This window comes from Pelobates fuscus, chromosome 2 (assembly GCF_036172605.1).
Source record: "Pelobates fuscus isolate aPelFus1 chromosome 2, aPelFus1.pri, whole genome shotgun sequence".
Taxonomy (NCBI): Eukaryota; Metazoa; Chordata; class Amphibia; order Anura; family Pelobatidae; genus Pelobates; species Pelobates fuscus.
Window position 1 is genome coordinate 226,724,979 of NC_086318.1, and position 14,442 is coordinate 226,739,420.

Consider the following 14,442-nt stretch of genomic DNA (forward strand, 5'->3'; position numbering starts at 1 on the left):
ATTTTAAATAATTCAAAAAGAGTTTTATAATTAGTATATGGCTACTTGCATTATAGGTATAAAGGTAAAGGTGCTCCACTTATTTTTGTATTTCTTTGTTTGTTTTTTGTGAAGATTAAGGGAATCCTTCACTTAAGTGTAGAGCCTAATTTCACCTTTCTGGTGGAGTGTGCACTTGTTTTGTTTATATAAAGGTATATATGATTGTACCCCCTATTAAAACAAAGTTAAATTATTGAAATTCTTATCCAGTGGAAAGTATTTATCTCTTTATTACAATTTGTTCTCCACTTATCGCTTGCATATCACTTGCAGTGACTAGTAAATTATCTCTCCCTCCAATCCAGACTGTTTTCTCCTATACATCTTATATGAAACATTACCCCACTTTGCTCCTTAAAGCAGCACTGTCACTGCATTCACAAAGCATTTTGACAGTGACATTGCCACTGGGGTTCCAGTGGCCGGGGGGCAGTAAAGGTGAGATTTATTTACCTGAACCAGTCCCGCGCAAGCGCAGCCATGTAAGAGAGTAAGGCGGAGGAGAAATACAGAGACAAAGTAGTCCATAATTTGTCTCTGTATATATCTTGACTTGGCTGGAATTTCAGTGAAAATACGTATTTCATAAAGATTCTATCTATATAAAATACTCATTTTTCGAAAGTGGCAGGGGGTGCCGCTTTAACATCTCCATTAGATAGTGCCGCTTCAACGTCTCGATCTCTCTTTTCACACTTTCATATCTTCTCATCAGTTATTTCCTTTTTTGACAACTTTTGCTAGTTTTGCTTACTAATTGGCAATAACTTAGTCCATGTTTTATGTTGATTTGGTCAATATCACATCTGGCCTCACTTGAAATCTCTTATGTCTCATCTGGTATTATTAATGTTAGCATTTATGTAGCAGCAACATATTCTGCAGCTGAAAACTTAAAAGCTTTGTTGATGAATAATCATGAATAGAGTGTGATTCAGACAGCTTGCTGCTTGTTCTATTGAGTGAGCACTCAGGAGGGCATGCACCTCAGTAATATCTCCCCAAACTGCAGTGCAATCAATCTATACAGCAAAATCAAAGTGTAACTAGTTTTTAGTGATTTAGGACATTTTCCCCTTCAAAAAGCATTTTATTTTTTTTCTCTTCTGTCAGTCCCTGTGATGTCATGCCTATTTAAATTATCATGCAAATTAGCGTGGTGAATGGTTTTTCCAAAAAAGATGTCAATGTTATAGGCAACTTGTTTAACCCAACCCCTATCTTCTATGGCACACAATCTATTAATTCATAATGTTCAGACGCCACTGAGGAAAGCAAAAATAAATAAGCAGCAGCCATGCCAATTTGACCAACACAGTAATAATATTAATATATATATATGCAAACACTTTGTCAATGTACTAACAGCTTTGAAGTGAACCTACCATAGAAACGTTCTTTGTTATGTTAGTAATATGTAGATATATAGGCAAAAATACATGAATGCGCAAAGACACAAACATACAGACATGGCCGGTGCTAGGATTTTTGACTACACAGGCAAAGATGCATCCCCCCCCCAAAAAAAAACAAACAACCCAATGCATCTTCACCTCTGTGTCTCGTTGCCCCCCTTTTGAATTTCTTGCCCCCATTAGTGTTGCATATCCACTCTCTTGAATGTCTTAACCATTTGGCCCCTTTGTGCCTTACACCCCCCTTTAGTGTGTCTCCTACAACCTCTCTTATGTATTTCTTACTTCCCCGCCAGCCCTTTTCTGTCTCTTTCTTCCCCCCAGCCCCTATCTGTCTCTCTTTTTCTCCCATATAGACATAGACATAGATAAAGGCAAAAATACATACATGCACAAATACACAAACATACAGACACACAACCATACAAGCACACAGACATAATTATTCAGGCACACAGTCACAAATATATACAGACACACAGTCATAGAAGGCACACAATCAAACAAACAGTCATACAATCTACACATACAGGTACATTGTCGTACAAACACAGACATACACTCATACATACACAGACACAGGCACACACAGAAATACAGACGCAGACATAAAGAAACATAGAGATAGGCGTACAGACATACATACCCAGACAGTCGTAAAGAGACATACAGGCATGGCATACAGAGACATACATACACAGATAAACAAATAACCCTGCACACTGATACAGTGGTGGATGCTCCGTGACAGGCGGACATCGCTGGATCCACCAGTAAAGTCTTCAAAAGGAATAAACACAGGCAACACTCCAATAGTAGGGATGGTATATTTACGGATAGGTGAACCACTCATAAAAAGTGTGACGTTTCAGCTCAGCAGAGCGTTAATCATGCAATAAGGCTCTGCTGAGCCGAAACGCCACACTTTCTTTGGGTGGTTCACCTATCTATAAATATACCATCCTTACTATTGGAGTGTTGCCTGCGTTTATTCCTTTTGAATACATACACAGACAGTCATACAGACTGTATGTCTCTGTATGACGGTCTGTGTATGTATGTCTGTGTATGTACACAGGATGGCTTAAAGATAGATCCCCATTTGTCGTGCAACTTCAACAATTCCCCATGCTTGCAGGATTGTATTTAGCACGGAGCAGTATTTGTGTGTTTGACTGTAAGCGTGTGTTTGTATGGAGTATGTTTGTGTAAATGTAGGGGTGTGTTTGTATGTAGTGTTGACATTTGAATGCAGGGGTGTGTTTGTATGTAGTGTTGACATTTGCATGCAGGTGTTTATTTGTGTGTAGTGTTGGTGTTTGAATGCTGAGATGTATGCACATATACACAGCCACACACACACACACACACTGTGATACACATACACGAAGATACACACACTGACACACATGCAGGTACACATATACACAAATTGATACACATTCAGATAGACACACAGATACACACACACACTGACAGACATACAGATAAACACACACTGACATACAGACACACACACACATACACGATAGACATACATATACACACACACACACTGACAGACATACACACACACTGACAGACAGACATACACACACACTGACAGACAGACATACACACACACTGACAGAGAGACATACACAAACAAACACACACACACATACATACACACACAGACACACTGACAGACAGACATATACACACAGACAGGCATACACATACAGACAGACATACACATACAGACAGACATACACATACACAGACACTGACAGACAGACATACACACATAATGACATACAGGCACACTGACACACATACACACAGACACACAAACACAGATACACACATGCTGGTCAAAATATACACTTTTCTAGCCACTCTCCTGTTTCCTACTTTGTGGGTTCAGGAGAGTGGCTTACCTGGGATCAAGAGTGCTGCCTGAGGTAGTTGGAGGAGCTGGTCCTACCCAGCCCCCCTCTTCTCTGACTTCTCCTGCTCTCTGCAGTGTTCTTGGGAGGAAGTCCTCCCATGCTGATGAGAAGAGGGTCGGTGATAGCTCGCCCCTGCTGGGCGCCAGCCACGCTGTGTGCTACAGAGGGAGCAGAGACATGACGTGCTCATATCCCCACCTCCACAGAGTCCGCGGCACTGCAGATGGGTGCTCGGCCATGCTACAAGAAGTGACCGGCAGGAGAGGGGCGCTGTGCCGCCTTATGGATGCGCCGGCCCTGCATACAGACACACAACCATCCAGGCACACAGATATACAGTCAATTAAATACAATCATTAAAGACACAAAAATCAAACTAACTCAGACCATACATGCCAGACATACAGGCCTACAGTCATATAACCTAAACATACAAATAAATACATATAATAATAAAGAGACATACAGACACTGTAATTCAGAGACATACAGACACAGGCATACAAAACATACATACATAGAGTCATACTGAGACATACAGATGCAGGGATACAGTAACATACATTGCAAGGCATACAGAGACATACATACACAGAAATACAGTCATAAATACACAGACAGTCATACAGAGACATACAGACACAGGCATAAAGAGATATACAGACACAGGCAGTAACAATTACATGCTTACATCTTAACCCTGGGAAGCATGCTGTCTGGCTCTGCGGAGTCCCATCCTGCAGCCCAGCCCCATCACGCATTGTGTGCTACACGCAGTGAGCAGGGATGTGATGTAATCCATGTCCCCGCCCCCTCCACACAGCATGTTTATAGTTGGGTGCTGGCTCGCACAGAGGTGCTTCCGTTTAGCCACACTAGTGTTGTGTGTCTGTGAGTATCAGTTAGTGTGTGTCTGTCAGTGAATGAGTGTGTGTGTGTGTGTGTATATCTGTGAGTGTCAAAACAGCAAGAGTCTGTGTTTGTCAGTGAGGTCTGTGTGTCTGTCATTGAGTGTGTGTGAGACTGTCAGGGTTGGCCAGGGCAGCAACACCTGATGTTATACATCATAGATAACAGCAGTATAATTTGTGATATGGGAAGCATTTGGCAAAGATAAAGGCAAATTAACATACGGTACCTTAAAAAACCCAAAAGGTAGTATGAGAAAATAAACTGAATGCGCATAATGCAACTATTGACTCTACACCGTAGAGAATAGCACTGTAGTATATTGTACCTTATGTATAAAAAGAATACTTCAGAAGAAAATTAAGCAGGGAAGTAACAGTAAGGTAGGTAGAGAATTGACAGAATAACCCAAAGCACACCAATTTAAGTTTGCATGTAAAAATACTTATTGGGGGCGGAGCTAGCAGCGGAGCAGAGCGGTCGAACTCACCAAGAGCTCCCCGATACGAACCGCAAACAAAGCGTTATATCAGGCGAAATCCGACGACCACCCGGGCTCAACAACCCACACCCGACACAGGATTAGCCATGGGATGCAAACACAAGAAAACCAGAGCAGATAAAGACCCAACTACCCACGATATCGGGGAACTTCTCCGACCAGTGGCGTACATACCAGGGTCGCGGCTGCGACCGGGCCCGGACCACCAGGGGGCCCGGCCGCCCCTGCGACCCGGTATGTACCCATTGGGCCAGCCTCTTCTCCTGGGGGGCCCAGGAGCCAGCCACCTCCGGGCCCCCCGAGGCTGGCCCTCGTGTCACCCCACGGCCAGTCCTGCAGGCGCGCGAGGGAGCACTCTCCCCTGAGTGCGCTCTCTCGCGCGCCGCGTACTGATACCGGAGCCGGAAGATGACGTAATCTTCCAGCGCCGGCATCCATACGCGGCGCGCGAGGGAGCTAAAGAGGAAGCACTCAGGAAGCTAAAGAGGAAGCACTCATTTTTCTTGTTGAAAATTAAACTTAAAATTAGTTTTAAAAAAACTGGTTCCTAACCTTTTTAGCTGGCTTTTATATTTTAAAGGGACATTATAGGGTCAGAAAGACAAACATGTATTCCTGACCCTATAGTGTCAAAACTTCCATCTAGCCCTTCCTGAGTCCCATTTCCTCCCTAAATATAGTAAAATCTTACTTGAATACAAGTCTGTAGCTGCTGCCTCTGTCTGCTGACATCATCAGAAGTGGAGGTCTGAGCCAATCACAATGCATCCCCATAGGATTGGCTGAGACTGTCAAGAAGGCAGATCAGGGGCAGAACCAGCACAAATCAAACACAGCCATGGCCAATCATCATCTCCTCATAGAGATGATTTGAATCAATGCATCTCTATGAATAAAGTTTAGTGTCTGCAAGCAGAGGGTGTAGAAAATGAATGGCAGTGCTGCTCACTCAAGGAAGCACATTTAGCAGCCATTGTGGAGTGACCACTGCAGTTATCAAAAGGCTGTGATATAAACACTGCATTTTCTCTGAAAAAACAGGGCTTACAGCAAAAAGCCTGAAGGAAATCATTCTACTTACCTGAACAAATGAAATAAGCTGTTGTCGTTGTTCTGGTGACTATAGTGTCTCTTTAAAGCGGCACTGTCATGGTCACATCTGTTTTTTTCTTAACCCCCCTCCTGACTCCACTACATCTAATCACTTCCAAATGCCCCTAATCACTCCAGATTACCTTTTTTCTTTACTTTATTTTGCGCCCGGACCTAGGTCCTGGGTGCCGCCATCTTTGTGTGGGCAGATGAAGGCCCTGTGGGACACGTCATCTGCCCACACTAGATATCGCTATGAAATTCCCATTCATGCCCAGTTAAACAATTAGGCATTTGGACGGGAATTTCGTCTATTCTTTCATTCGTCAGAAAGATGAATGAATGTATACAAATTTCCAACAAATGAACAAACACCGAATGTCGGTGTTCGTTTGTTCATAGTGATGTACCGAACTGTTCGCCAGTGAATAGTTCCTGGCGAACATAGCGTGTTCGCGTTCGCCGCTGCGGGCGAACACATGGGCGGTTCGATCCGCCCCTATTCATCATCATTGAGCAAACTTTGACCCTGTGCCTCACGGTCACCAGACACATTCCAGCAAATTAGCAGCAGACCCTCCCTTCCACACCCTCCCACTCCCTCCCAGCATCCATTTTAGATTCATTCTGAAGCTGCATGCTTAGTGAGAGGAGGGAAAGTGTAGCTGCTGTTCATTAGATAGGGAAATTGATAGCTAGGCTAGGGTATTCAGTGTCCACTACAGTCCTGAAGGACTCATCAGGGCTAGAACATCAGTCTGCTTTTTTTTTTTTCTGTGTTATGTAATTGCAGTTGCCTTCCTGCCAGCTTCTGTGTCAGGCTCAGGGGATACTGTGCCCATTTGCCCATGCCACCACTCATATCTGGTGTCACAATAGCTTAAGCTTGACATTTAAAAAGAAAAAAAATGTTTTTCAATGTAATAGATTGAAGAGCAGTTAGTTGTCTGCCAGCTTCTGTGTCAGGCTCAGTGGATACTGTGAAAACAATAACTATCCCTTACTGAGATAGCGAGTGATATACTAAAGTGCCTGAATAAAAGCAGCTCAACACAAAAAGTGGAATACCTTAATCCACAATAAAGTGCAAAATATAAGAATAAAAAAGTATAAACAATATACCAGCGAGTGGAGCGCTATAATGAATATTAATATAAATAATGAGGGGGTATACCCACCCCTCCAACATAGTGATACAATGTGTCCAAATGTACATACAAAGTAAAACAACAAAAAGAGAGAATATAGTGCAGATGGTTTACAAAAATAAAAAATGAATAATAGTAGCAATTGGTTGAAACCACTCACGTGGGTTGGAGCCTATAAGCTATTGGTTCCGTAAGTGACTCCTTTTTGCTCTTGAGGCAGCAACACACCCCTTTATCCCAAACAATGTTCTCCCGAAGATATGGAACAAGCAGAGAGAGAGAACCTCATAGGTGGTATTGTACAGATAGTGTATACAAAATAGTGAGATAGTAATGATTATGCTCACCTTAGACAGAGCCTTGAATTCCTGGCTCTGAGGTTTGTTGGCAATATGCTAATTTATTGGGATAGCATTCCCCACATAGTGTTCCTGGAGGCTAGAAAGGACTATATGGACTAATATAAAAAAATAACGATTTATTGTAGAGATAAAAAATAATAATAAAAGCAATATTAAGACTTCTCAAAAGCATATAAGCTAAATGGTAGAAAGTCCAAGTATAAAAGTCCAAACTCCAGCTAAACGCGTTTCACTCTTGTATGAGCTTCCTCAGTAGCTGTTAAGTAGCCTCAGGAATCTTCCACTTTATAAGTGTTCTAAAGTTAATTCGGATCCTCCCTTTGGGGTCACAGGATGTGTGATTATCCAATCATAAGGTCAGAGTCTCTTTCAAATTTCTTATACTGATCACCTGTAGTAAAAAAGCTTACATTGGCTGAATTGCCTGTCAATCAATGAAAAAACTTGATTAGAACGAATTCTATTGGTGGTTGGATGGGGCTTTCTTTTTCAAATTTCTTATATTGATCACCTGTGGTAAAAAAGCTTGCATTGGCTGAATTGCCTGTCAATCAATTAAACAACTTGTTCTATTGATGGTTCGATGGGGCTGTCTTTTTCAAATTTCTTATATTGATCACCTGTATATATTGATCACTATTTTGTATACACTATCTGTACAATACCACCTATGAGGTTCTCTCTCTCTGCTTGTTCCATATATTCGGGAGAACATCGTTTGGGATAAAGGGGTGTGTTGCTGCCTCAAGAGCAAAAAGGAGTCACTTACGGAGCCAATAGCTTATAGGCTCCAACCCACGTGAGTGGTTTCAACCAATTGCTACTATTATTCATTTTTTATTTTTGTAAACCATCTGCACTATATTCTCTCTTTTTGTTGTTTTACTTTGTATGTACATTTGGACACATTGTATCACTATGTTGGAGGGGTGAGTATACCCCCTCATTATTTATATTAATATTCATTATATCAGTGGATACTGTGCCCATTTGCCCAGTGCCACCACTCATATCTGGTGTCACAATAGCTAAAGCTTGACATTTAAAAATACAAATTATTTTTCACTGTAATAGATTGAAGAGTATTTAGTTGTCTGCCAGCTTCTGTATCAGGCTCAGTGGATACTGTGCCCATTTGCCCAGTGCCACCACTCATATCTGGTGTCACAATAGCTTAAGCTTGACATTTAAAAAGAAAACAATGTTTTTCACTGTAATAGATTGAAGAACAGTTAGTTGTCTGCCAGCTTCTGTGTCAGGCTCAGTGGATACTGTGCCCATTTGCCCAGTGCCACCACTCATATCCGGTGTCACAATAGCTTAAGCTTGACATTTAAAAAGAAAACAATGTTTTTCACTGTAATAGACTGAAGAGCAGTTAGTTGTCTGCCAGCTTCTGTGTCAGGCTCAGTGGATACTGTGCCCATTTGCCCAGTGCCACCACTCATATCTGGTGTGACTATAGCGTGCATTTAAAAACAAAAAAAGTGTTTCACTGTAAGCTAATAGCAGTTAGTTGTCTGCAAGCGCCTGGGTGTCAGGCCTTCAGCGTGTGCTCTGCCAACCTCAGCAAGTGTAATTTGCCACTCATATCTGGTGTCTGTAAAGCGTGCTTTTACAAAGAAAAAAAGTTTTCCAGTGTAAGCTAATAGCAGTCAGTGTCCTTAAAGCGGGTGTCAGGCCTTTAGCGTGTGCTCTGCCAACCTCAGCAAGTGTACTTTGCCACTCATATCTGGTGTCTCTATAGCGTGCATTTAAAACCCAAAAACTTTTTTCACTGTAATAGATTGAAGAGCAGTTAGTTGTCTGCCAGCTTCTGTGTCAGGCTCAGTGGATACTGTGCCCATTTGCCCAGTGCCACCAGTCATATCTGGTGTCACAATAGCTTAAGCTTGAGATTTAAAAATATTTTTTTTTCACTGTAATAGATTAAAGAGCATTTAGTTGTCTGCCAGCTTCTGTGTCAGGCTCAGTGGATACTGTGCCCATTTGCCAAGTGCCACCACTCATATCTGGTGTGACTATAGCGTGCCTTTAACCCCTTAAGGACCAAACTTCTGGAATAAAAGGGAATCATGACATGTCACACATGTCATGTGTCCTTAAGGGGTTAAAAACAAAAAAAGTATTTCACTGTCAGCTAATAGCAGTTAGTTGTCTGCAAGCGTCTGGGTGTCAGGCCTTCAGCGTGTGCTCTGCCAACCTCAGCAAGTGTAATTTGCCACTCATATTTTGTGTCTGTGTAGCGTGCCTTTACAAAGAAAAAACTTTTTTCACTGTTATAGATTGAATAGCAGTTAGTTGTCTTCAAGCGGGTGTGTCAGGCCTACAGCGTGTACTCTGCAGACCTCTGCCATTGCACATTGCCACTCATATCTGGTGTCACAATAGCGTGCATTTAAAACCAAAAATCTTTTTTCACTGTTATAGATTGAATAGCAGTTAGTTGTCTTCAAGCGGGTGTGTCAGGCCTACAGCGTGTACTCTGCAGACCTCTGCCATTGCACATTGCCACTCATATCTGGTGTCACAATAGCGTGCATTTAAAACCCAAAAACTTTTTTCACTGTTCTAGATTGAATAGCAGTTAGTTGTCTTCAAGCGGTGTGTCAGGCCTACAGCGTGTACTCTGCAGACCTCTGCCATTGCCACTCATATCTAGTGTCACAATAGCGTGCATTTAAAACCCAAAAACTTTTTTCACTGTTCTAGATTGAATAGCAGTTAGTTGTCTTCAAGCGGTGTGTCAGGCCTACAGCGTGTACTCTGCAGACCTCTGCCATTGCACATTGCCACTCATATCTGGTGTCACAATAGCGTGCATTTAAAACCCAAAAACTTTTTTCACTGTTCTAGATTGAATAGCAGTTAGTTGTCTTCAAGCGGTGTGTCAGGCCTACAGCGTGTACTCTGCAGACCTCTGCCATTGCACATTGCCACTCATATCTGGTGTCACAATAGCGTGCATTTAAAACCCAAAAACTTTTTTCACTGTTATAGATTGAATAGCAGTTAGTTGTCTTCAAGCGGGTGTGTCAGGCCTACAGCGTGTACTCTGCAGACCTCTGCCATTGCACATTGCCACTCATATCTGGTGTCACAATAGTGTGCATTTAAAAACAAAAAACTTTTTTCACTGTTATAGATTGAATAACAGTTAGTTGTCTTCAAGCGGGTGTGTCAGGCCTACAGCGTGTACTCTGCAGACCTCTGCCATTGCACATTGCCACTCATATCTGGTGTCACAATAGCGTGCATTTAAAACCCAAAAACTTTTTTCACTGTTATAGATTGAATAGCAGTTAGTTGTCTTCAAGCGGGTGTGTCAGGCCTACAGCGTGTACTCTGCAGACCTCTGCCATTGCACATTGCCACTCATATCTGGTGTCACAATAGCGTGCATTTAAAACCCAAAAACTTTTTTCACTGTTCTAGATTGAATAGCAGTTAGTTGTCTTCAAGCGGTGTGTCAGGCCTACAGCGTGTACTCTGCAGACCTCTGCCATTGCCACTCATATCTGGTGTCACAATAGCGTGCATTTAAAACCCAAAAACTTTTTTCACTGTTCTAGATTGAATAGCAGTTAGTTGTCTTCAAGCGGTGTGTCAGGCCTACAGCGTGTACTCTGCAGACCTCTGCCATTGCACATTGCCACTCATATCTGGTGTCACAATAGCGTGCATTTAAAACCCAAAAACTTTTTTCACTGTTCTAGATTGAATAGCAGTTAGTTGTCTTCAAGCGGTGTGTCAGGCCTACAGCGTGTACTCTGCAGACCTCTGCCATTGCACATTGCCACTCATATCTGGTGTCACAATAGCGTGCATTTAAAACCCAAAAACTTTTTTCACTGTTATAGATTGAATAGCAGTTAGTTGTCTTCAAGCGGGTGTGTCAGGCCTACAGCGTGTACTCTGCAGACCTCTGCCATTGCACATTGCCACTCATATCTGGTGTCACAATAGCGTGCATTTAAAAACCAAAAACTTTTTTCACTGTTATAGATTGAATAACAGTTAGTTGTCTTCAAGCGGGTGTGTCAGGCCTACAGCGTGTACTCTGCAGACCTCTGCCATTGCACATTGCCACTCATATCTGGTGTCACAATAGCGTGCATTTAAAACCCAAAAACTTTTTTCACTTTTATAGATTGAATAGCAGTTAGTTGTCTTCAAGCGGGTGTGTCAGGCCTACAACGTGTACTCTGCAAACCTCTGCCATTGCACATTGCCACTCATATCTGGTGTCACAATAGCGTGCATTTAAAACCCAAAAACGTTTTTCACTGTTATAGATTGAATAGCAGTTAGTTGTCTTCAAGCGGGTGTGTCAGGCTACAGCGTGTACTCTGCAGACCTCTACCAGTGTACTTTGCCAGTTGCCACTCATATCTGGTGTCTCTATAGCGTGCTTTTACAAAGAAAAAAAGTTTTTCAGTGTAAGCTAATAGTAGTCAGTGTCCTTAAAGCGGGTGTGTCAGGCCTTCAGCGTGTGCTCTGCAGACCTCTGCCAGTGTACTTTGCCACTCATATCTGGTGTCACAATAGCGTGCATTTAAAACCAAAAAACTTTTTCACTGTTATAGATTGAATAGCAGTTAGTTGTCTCCAAGCATCTGTGTGTCAGGCCTACAACGTGTACTCTGCCAACCTTTGCCAGTTCACAGTGCCACTCATATCTGCAGACCTCTGCCAGTGTACTTTGCCACTCATATCTGGTGTCACAATAGCTTGCATTTAATAACCAAAAAACTTTTTTCACTGTTATAGATTGAATAGCAGTTAGTTGTCTCCAAGCGTCTGTGTGTCAGGCCTGCTCATCTGCCCACAGTCAGGTGTCTGTCAAGGACATGTTTGAGCGTAAGAAGCCAATGTCAGAAAGTCACCCCCTTGCCCGGCGTCTGACAGCTGGCTTGTCTGTACTATTAGCCCTCCAGCTTTTACCATACAAGCTGGTGGAGTCTGAGGCGTTCAAAACATTTGTAGCTATTGGGACACCACAGTGGAAGGTACCCGGCCGAAATTTCTTTTCACAAAAGGCAATCCCCAACCTGTACTCGGAAGTAAAAGGAAGTAATGGCATGTCTGGCACACAGTGTTGGGGCAAGGGACCACTGATACCTGGTCTGCAAAGCATGGTCAGGGCAGGTATATCACCTACTGTCAGGATCATCATTGTGTTTTACACAATATTGTGTATTTGGCTCTGGCTGGGATCAAACCTGAGTTGCCTGCATCCCAGTCAGGATCCTTACATTGGTCTCCACGCATCTTTGACTGTTTCTAGATGTTCTTGGTATCCTGTAGTCTGAGCCTGTTTGCCTGGGATTTGCACACCTGTTCCTGGTTCCATGATCATTGCTTGAGACTTCCTATTTAAACCCCGCAAGTCTGGTCCTCGTTGTCAGATCGTGTTTCCTGTTCCGTTTGGTTTTACTGCTGTTAATCTGACTCCTGGTTTTGATCTTCTGCTCGTCTACTGTTTTCGCCTGATTGCCGCCAGCCCTGACTTCTGATTCTGTTACCGACTACTCTTCTGGATATCCCTTGTCTGTACTGCGTTCCAGGAAGCACTGGTTATTTCAGCCCCAGTGCACTGTGTCACACCCTTGGGGATTTCTGTCCTGAGTCCCCTCGGTCTGTGCGAATTGCAAAGGGTGCCTTAACTCTGCCTGCCGGACTCCCACTCCAGGTAAGATCCCTGACACCTACACTGCGCATTGGGTAAACCTGCTGATGGCTGCCAAGCATGGAATGCGTGGCTCTGCAGAGGAGTTGGTGACACCGCCACGACTTGCAGGCAGGCCTGCTGCCACCTCCTCTACTCCTCCTACTTCATCCTCTTCCATAACCTCCTCGGCTGAGTCCTCTTCTGCTGCTGCGTCTTGCTCCACATCAACGGCACCCCCCAGCTCCCCAGGTACTATTCCACATCCCAGATACGGCAGTCAGGGACGGCGCTACCATTAAGGCGAATAAGGCTGTCTGGGAATGCTGTGCTGGGTGAGCGGCTCCTTAGCCACCCCCTAGTGCAGCCACTCACCTGCTGGACTCCCTCTGCAGCCGATTACATTCTCGGGCAGTGGGGTTTGCTGTAACCCCATCCCCCGAGCAGAGCACTCTGCTTCCTGGAGGCATGGGGGGCCTGTGAACACCGGAAGAACGGTGAAGGGAGCAGGAAGCAGGCTGTGCTCACAGTGCACGGCTCTCCTGCTCCCCCAGGAGAAAGAGCAACATCCTGGATCCTGCAGCCTGGACCTCTTCTCTTCACAGTACTTAGGTATGGCATGGTTAAGGTGGATTTCTTATTGTGTGCATGTTTGTAAATAGGGGAGTGTGTAAATTGATTTGTTTGTGTGTGTAAATAAAGTGTGACTTGTGTTTGAATGACAGTATGTGTGTTAATGAGTGTGTAAGTGACATTGTGTGTTAGTGTGTGCAAGTGACTCTGTGTGTGTGTGTGTGTGTGTGTGTTAAGGAGAGTGTGCAAGTGACTCTGTGTGTGTGTTAAGGAGAGTGTGCAAGTGACTCTGTGTGTGTGTTAAGGAGAGTGTGCAAGTGACTCTGTGTCTGTGTTAAGGAGAGTGTGCAAGTGACTCTGTGTCTGTGTTAAGGAGAGTGTGCAAGTGACTCTGTGTCTGTGTTAAGGAGAGTGTGCAAGTGACTCTGTGTCTGTGTTAAGGAGAGTGTGCAAGTGACTCTGTAACGGACCGTTTCACTTACAAGAGGATAAAACCCAGTTTAGGCGATATCCCCCTTTTCCATAGACCAGCAGCTACAGCAATCACCAATCTCCCGAACTGCAAACTGTACGAATTCTGGAAACTCCCGAACTGGAAACACACGAACCCTGGAATCAGCCGAACAGGAAAAGCATACAATCCGCTTACACTCCTGGCAGTCAGCATACAATCCAATTCCCTCAAAAACGAGACGACACATCGGTTTGAGGGTCAAGCAGAATCTGAGGTCCTGGCACACCCAGCCTGGTTTCTATTACGGTTGTGCACATACAGGACACACCCAGGGGGAGGCATAAAA

General features: G+C 43.6%; 1 protein-coding gene across 1 annotated transcript in view; it reads left to right on the top strand.

Annotated features, from left to right (window-relative positions):
- Positions 1-14,442, top strand: part of ENPP3 (ectonucleotide pyrophosphatase/phosphodiesterase 3) — a 174,498-nt gene that overhangs the window by 877 nt on the left and 159,179 nt on the right. The gene's annotated exons all lie outside the window — the stretch shown is intronic.